Source organism: Etheostoma spectabile, chromosome 16 (genome assembly GCF_008692095.1).
Source record: "Etheostoma spectabile isolate EspeVRDwgs_2016 chromosome 16, UIUC_Espe_1.0, whole genome shotgun sequence".
Taxonomy (NCBI): domain Eukaryota; kingdom Metazoa; phylum Chordata; class Actinopteri; order Perciformes; family Percidae; genus Etheostoma; species Etheostoma spectabile.
In genome coordinates this window covers 16,668,367-16,676,323 of record NC_045748.1, presented here as the reverse complement: position 1 = coordinate 16,676,323, position 7,957 = coordinate 16,668,367, and the positions used below count along the sequence as shown (strand labels likewise).

The window sequence follows — 7,957 nt, the reverse complement described above, 5'->3', positions numbered from 1 at the left end:
TGCTACAACCATTGGTACTTAACAAACGTGACTTATCATAACCACGCAATTATGTGTCAGTTTATTGAGCTTAAAAGGTAGCATGGTGTTAACATATGATCCTTGTAATTTACAGCCGTCTCCTCTTTTTTTTGTGTATACAGGACTGTTTGCCGCGATTGTTGGGTATAAATGACAGGCTTCCAGGGCAACAGGAAGTGACCCAGAGATTGAGTAATTAATTTAGTAGCCATCAATATAGCTTGTGGCTTAGCCAAATGTTAGATTGCATCATATAATTAATATTCTGTAAATTTATAGCTTGATAGATATTCATTTTGGCTGTAAATTACCAGTATTCTGTAATTTTGTTAATTTTATATTTGTCTCACCTTGTTGGCCTTAACTGGAGTAAATAATAAAAATCCCATCTTTTCAATGTCCTCTCCGAGTGTTTACACCTGATCACGACTTCTCATCCACATCTTACCCTCAAAAGGGATTTATTTGTGTTTTTTCTGTTTTTTTTTTCAGTGACTTAGCTGTTCATATATATGTATATTTTCTTTAAGTTTTATTTACATGAAGGATTTGACTAAAAATCTACTCCACATAAACCGAACTAACCTGATTTAAAAAAAGAAAAGAAAAAAAAGTCTCAAATCTTTTGTCTCTATTTCTCCTTTAATCTGTACGTAGTTCTCTCCTAGGAAATAACGGACCTGTTAAAACACAGTGCTTCCATTTTATTTCCATTTAATTTCCAAACATAAAGCTCTAAATGTTGTTTCTAAATGGTAACCACAGCCCTGATTGTTGTTTTTTTAAATACATATTTCATCATTTAATTGGGCGCTACAGAAGACCTTGGTGACAAATGAGTGCCAGTGTGTGCCATAGAAAGAGAACATAGATACAGGCAAATACATAGATAGTAAAACAAACACAAATAGTTCTCCGAGTGCAAGCACGTATTAAGTCAACTTTCACAAAGTCTCAAATTACTATAATTTTCTGGCAATCTTCTTCTAAAACCCTTTTTTCCAAAACATAATTTGTCACATCTGTGACATACATACTATTTTGCCCATCACAGCATGGAGCTCCAAGTGTTTTTTCATCACACCAGAGGGAGCCCCTGCCACTGATCTGCCATGTCTTGTCCCTCTGCAGTTTCTAATGCCTCATCCCTTTTGATAAATTAACGCTGGAATGATGATGACTGATATTACTGTGCCAAGGTAACTGCCCTTATGGAGCCGTGATTGAAGACTGGTCAACCAAGGCTGTTGTTTATACTGTCTCCTTGGTGTAAAGTTCTTGGGTGTAGCGCGTATGATAACAAGGGTCATTACCTAGGGGAAGGTCAGCGGTGTTAAGCTTGTGCATTTAAACCTGATAAAGACTGATACCCACCGAAAAGAGGTGACTCATCTGAGCCTCCTCTAGAAATGGTATCGCTTTACCCAATAACATAAAAGACCAAAAGATAAAACACTTTACTTCAACCACACTATTAAGCATTTATGTTGAGCTTGACAGTTCATGCTTTACCTTTAGGGCAGAGAGAAGGGAAAAAAAACAAACTTTAGTGACTCCTGTTATAAAAGCAATTGCGGTTAAATATAACGCGCATAGTGTTCCTTCTGACTGCTTCATAATAAAGGCAAATGGTATGTTAATGTTATTAATAAAGCAAGTTAACGGTAAACGGAGAGGCTTTAATAAAATTACAGTTGATTACATACATGTTTCTTGTGAATGTGTTGTGCGCACAAAGCCAACTAGAATCCAGTGTTGGAATGGCGTGCTCACCACAAACAACAAAATCATAGTAAAGTTAGGTAGAGTAAGTGGTGTAATGGTAAACCACGGTAGAAATGTTGATGGTAACAATTACCCTTTTCATTTAAAATATCCTTATCGCGGGGGATTACCACGGTGTGGAAACCCTGCGTTTGATCCTTTCCAGCTTTATACAAGGCTCCTAGAGTTACCGCATAGGCGCACTGCACTCAGACAAGAGAAAGGGACCTAATGTAGCAGCAGACTTTTATTATTTCCCATTTTTTGACTTGTTGAAGTGATGTGGGTAGGCCAGAACGTAAGTTAAAACTGTTCTGTAGCTTGCTAAACTGTCATGGGTTTTACTGCCTCGTTATAAGTCTTCTGATGCGATGTAGGCGTTTAGCCTGTGTCACGACATGACATTTATTTGGAGAGAGAGATCTATATATTATCGCCTTAATAATATTGCTGCTGCTGTTTGTTATTGCTTAGCTGATAGATGTGCAGATTGTTTATTACTTGTGCAGCCATGTGTTGATGTGAAGCCACGTTCTTAGCTATTAAAGGTGTACTACACTGTTTGCTCCGTCATGGATATGTGTGCTGTAATGTGGCTCATTCTCAGTTTGTGTTACTGAGCAATATGTTAAATTTGTTATTTATTACAGAGAAATTAATGTAATTATTAGTACTGAGTATTGATAGTATTGTTTCTTGCTGGTAGCTGTACTATTTATTTAAGGTCAAATTCTTCTTAATGTACATTATTTGCTTATATTTCAGAACCAAATCCAACCACATTCACATGTAACGTCAAATACAACTTCATAGTTAACTTCATGTTTGAGTTGTTAATATATCTTCAGAAAAGTCAGTAAAAAAAATAAAAAAAAAAAGTTGCTGGATATTGGCAATACCTGGAACACGTTGTCGTATACGCCGCTCCAGAGCAATCCCAACATGCTCAATGGGTGACATGTCTGGTGAGTATGCTGGCCATGCAAGAATTGGGACGTTTTTAGCTTCCAGGAATTGTGTGCAGATCCTTGCAACATGGAGCCATGCATTATCATGCTGCAACATGAGGTGATGGCTGTGGATGAATGGGTCTCAGGATCTAGTCACGGTATCTCTGTGCATTTAAAATGCCATCAATAAAATGCACCTGTGTTCGTTGTCCATAACATACGCCTGCCCGTATCATAACCCCATCACCATGGGCCACTCAATCCACAATGTTGACATCAGCAAACCGCTCATCCACACAACGGCATACACGCTGTCTGCCATCAGCCCTCTACAGTATAAACCAGGATTCATCTGTGAAAATGTGAGCATTTGCCCACTGAAGAATTGCAGTCGGGGTGAGACCCCGATCAGGACGACGAGCGTGCAGATGAGCTTCCCTGAGATGGTTTCTGACAGTTTGTGTATAAATTCTTTAATTATGCAAACTGATTGTTGCAGCAGGTGTATGGGTGGTTGATCTCAGACAATTTTGTATGTGAAGATGCTGGACTTGGAGGTCCTGGGCTGGTGTGGTTTCACGTGGTCTGCGTTTGTGAGGCCGGTTGGGTGTACTGCCATATTCTTTGAAACGCCTTTGGAGACGGCTTATGGTAGGGAAATAAACATTCAGTTCACGGGCAACAGCTCTGGTGGACAAATTATTAAAAATGGGGGGTTGTTTTCATAATAGTATAAATAGTATTAAAGCTTTTTCTCACCTTCTAGATTTCTTCTAGAGTGACCCATGGTGGTGTTTTTTGTCTGTAGCCGTTGTAGTGGACAAAGCTGTACTTTAATACACAAAATTAATGCGCAACAATGCATTTAATTTTTTCCATGTTATGTCACTCATTCATTATTTTACATGAGAACATCTGTTTTATGTCATCTACATTAGTTTGTTATAAACTATTGTTTGACTACTGCTTTAGAAAGATAACTGTATAACCTTGTAACCTTTCTACTATGACAAAGTATCAAATCTCAAGATTAGCTGGAAAGGAAATGCTGCTTGATGGGTAGGTGGTCGATGTGTGAACATGAATACATGTTCCAGTCAGGCTTGCCACATGTTATTTTCAGAACATGTTATTCTACTCAGAGGTGGCGTCTTTAGGCATGCGAGTGGCACTCTACATGTTCTGTGATCAGTATTGGATGCAAGGAGTAGTGTAAGGCATTACAATTTGAAATTCAGTAATGGGAACACTCCGTGATACAATTTGGAGGTTGGCTTCTTTGCCGTCTAAAGCGCAGTTTTTTGGAGGGGTGATAGCCGTCTGGTCTCTGTGCGTGCAGTGGACAGACTGGTCCGGGCTGGAGGTGTGAGAAGGCTGTTAGCTAGTCGTATTTCCATGTTGTCGTCTTAGCTGGCATGCTGATTAGGCACTAGTAAGCAGACCTTTAGCAATGATCTGGGTAATTCACCGTGATTCAGTCATATAGTTTTCCCTATGCAGCCCAACTGTATGAGGCAAAGTTAAAAAATAAAAAAAATTCAAATTGTTTATCCAAGAATCTTATCTTTTAAAGATTTTTTTTTAAACCCCCAGATGTCTTCTATTTGCCCGAAAAGATAAAATGTTTGACCAAGGTAAAACCAACATTTGAATCCAATACTTTTACAGACTGTGCCAGCAGATTTAACGGACTGTTATCAGTGAAGAAGAGCAGAGTGGCAGCACACACTGTGAAAATATTGGTTTCGCCCTGTGGAAATTTTTTTTAAATTCTGGACAGAAAGCACACAACTGTGAGATCACAAAAAAAACTTGCGCGTGCAAACTGTTGGTGACTCAAAGGTAAAAGGGCGTGTCTTACCTAATATGAGCAAAAGTTAACTTCAACGTGTAAACAGTAAACAACTGTTGCATGTCGTTTTTTCCCTCCAACAAACGAGCTCACCATTCAGCCCACAGTTCTTGCAACTCCATTTCTCCGTTGCCTTACAGTATTTCTCATTTCTGTCATTTGCTCTCTTTTGCCTTTGCACCACATTGCTCAATTATATTTACTCATGCATGTCTTGGTGTACCGTATGAATATTCTTATTAGATGCTGTTGTTGAAACCGATTTCTTTATGGAGCGTTGAATTTTATATTCATGACCATGGATGCACATTCTGAGATGTGTAGTGATAGAGGAGTCATGTCCTACCACATGAGGCTAGGTAAGGAATAATATTTATTCTGTTTGCATCAGCTGGAATGAGCCTGTGTTGAACGCACAGGATGACACCTTGACTCAAAAGTGGTTTTGTGTGTGACTCACGGTGGTTTTTGATAATCTGGTGACGCAGCTCCAACAAAGGGTGGTTGTTTGCTGATGAATATTGGATGTCGAAGGTGTAGCGGTTGAGGTAGAAAAAAACCTGTTGCAGCATTTTGAAGAGCTTAATGAGTGCACGCTAAAGTCTTGTATGAATTCAATTAGGGCAACTTGTTAGCTGAGAGGTAGGATTATAATGCAGCTGAATAGAGGAGATGAGTGGAGACAAAGGAGAGAGAAGATGAGTCGAGGAAATAAATGTAAGCCCTTTTAGAATGTCTTGTTTATGACAGCCAGTTAATAAAGCAGAGAATACCAGTAATTCTCTGCTCAACTGTCTCTGACGTTACATCTTTAACCCTCATGTTGTCCTCGGGTCAAATTGACTCGTTTTCCTATATCAATGTTCTTCTTAACTACCCAATTGTAATGACCCAAAATAACAAGGTTAATTCCACACAACGCTCTTTGGCAAGTACAAATCTCTACTTTCATTAATTTTGGGGCGTCTTATTCAGTTTTATAGCATATTAAAAAAAATTGTTTTGGAATACAATTGAGTAAAAGTTGACATATCCCAGTCTGTGATTATCCATCATTCCTTTAATTTTAGTCAAAATAATTCCTAATTTCTGCTTTTCTAACTCAAACATATAATATAATAAGTGTTACTTAGTTTTGAAAACGTATGTTTTAGAGCAATGAAAAGATGCCACCAGAAGGGAGAGTACAAATGAGACAATAACACAGTTCTATTTTTTGCAGAAATGAGGGACAAATTGCTGATGATGCTAGAAAAGAAAAAGCCATTGTTAACATACATCTGTTCTCTGTGGTGACATTTACCCGCAAGTAATACAGTGGAGAGTAGCAGAGGATGTAGGCATTTTCAAAGAAATGAGCAAGTTAACATTTTAACCCTAAACCACAACTTTTGAATGACAAAAGTAAAATGCTCTTTCTCTATAAAATGATTGTTTTCAAAATGAAAGTAATTTTTAATGTGATGAAGCTTAGTGACCAGACTATCCTAATGCTTTTATTTCGATTCTTTCCTGCTACCAACTCAATTTAATAAGCCCTACAAATAAAACGACAAAATACATTACAAATCTGGTGCATATCACTATTGAAGAATGTGTTCTACAATGTGGAGCCCATAACCGACCTGGTTAGGTTTAAGAAACAAACAAAAAAAAACTAAATATTGTTTGACTTAGAAAATGAATACATTGAAGTTATGGGCCTTTGTCATGGTTACAATAACAACAATATGGTTAAGGTTAGTTATGATCATTGTCATGCTTAAAAGAACATGAGTGGGCTAGCTTACATCAAAATATAGTGTAAATTTTATTTCAAATTTTCAGAAAATCGGCACAAAAAAGGTGTTTGTGCGTGTTTCCATCTACTACTGTCATGGAAATATTAGTTTGTTGCATCAAGATCAACAATTGCTGATGCTTTTTCTCCAGTCATCATCATCAAATCATTGCAGAACAGGGCGCAACAAGAATATTTATATTAATAATTAGCAGAGCACCAAGCCACAAATAAACCAAAATAATGTGGAAAAACATGATGGAAGTATGGCATTTGTTGGTTTTGTGTAGAACGCTGTAGTCTTTTCAACGTCCACACTGATGTTTTTTTCTGCTGTCACATGCTTTATGCAAGCCATCTTTAATTCACTAAGTGTCCCATTTTGTTATCAAAATGACAAGGTTTCCCCCTCAGCCTAGCATAATACATTTTTGTGACATTTGGACATTTGTCCAAATTTCTGCTGTTTCCACTCAAATTTTTTATTTGTGCAAATTTTAACCGTGCATAAAAACAGGTTAATGGAATACACTTACTAACCATTTTTCCATCCACATGTTTTAATGCAAATTAGGTACTATCTAATGGAAAATGGCTTATGAAAAAAGTTAAATTCGATTGTATGTTTGATCTCGTCGGATTTTCTGTTAATTGGTAAACAGCTTATGTAATGAACTGATAAATAACGAATTACTTATACGTTTTAGGTCATTGTATGGCTGCAATCAATAAATTGAAGTTGTTTTTGGTTTCTTTGCAGACATGGCAAGTGTCAACAAAGACGGATATAAGAGGATGAACGAGGAGATGAGAAACTTTTAAATTTAATTTACAAGCAATATACATATACCGGCTATTTCAGATAGCAAAACAACTTTCCAACCTGGTAAACACTTCGTACCCCCAGTTTATGCATGGTTTCTTTTAAGAGTCTCCCCGACCAAGCTGAGATACAGTTGTGTTCAAAATAATAGCAGTCAAACATCAATAACCTCATAAATCATTTTTTTTGGTAGAAGTGACATTTCTACATGGTAAATTTACTAGTAAGTTTACTTTACTAGTTAAATTTACTAGTGTTGTAGAGTTATAGAAAACCAACAGACCAACTTTCATGACATGCAGGCTGCTAATTCTATGTAATTGAAAGGGGCGCGTTCAAAATAATAGCAGTGTTGTGTTCAGTTAGTGAGGGGATTGATTCTGTGTAGAAACAGGTGTAAATTATGGCCCATATTTAAGGAAGGAAGCAAATGTTTTGCATGCTGGTTATAGTGCATTTCACACTGAAATACTCCACAAAATGGGTCGTTCCAGACATTGCTCCAAGGAAGAGTGGACTTTGATTAAAAAGTTGATTGGAAAGGCGAAAACATATAAAGTGCAGAAAATTATAGGCTGCTCAGTCAAAATGATTTAAAATGCCTTGAAATGGCATCCAAAGCCAGAACGACATGGGGGGAGGGGGGAAAACGGTCAACTACCATTCAAATGGATCAAAGAATAGTCAAAATTGCAAAGGCTTAACCAATGATCGGCTCCAGGAAAATCAAAGAAGACTTAGTTACCTGTGAGTACTGTTACAATCAG

At 37.4% G+C, this 7,957-nt stretch overlaps 1 long non-coding RNA gene across 1 annotated transcript in view; it reads right to left on the bottom strand.

Annotated features, from left to right (window-relative positions):
* Nucleotides 1-6,693: 6,693 nt before the first annotated feature.
* The window catches only part of LOC116704462 (uncharacterized), a 17,720-nt gene continuing 16,456 nt past the window's right edge, over nt 6,694-7,957 (bottom strand). Inside the window, exon 3 of the long non-coding RNA XR_004335685.1 lies at nt 6,694-6,710. This is a non-coding gene — a long non-coding RNA (uncharacterized LOC116704462). The remainder of the gene's footprint in view (nt 6,711-7,957) is intronic.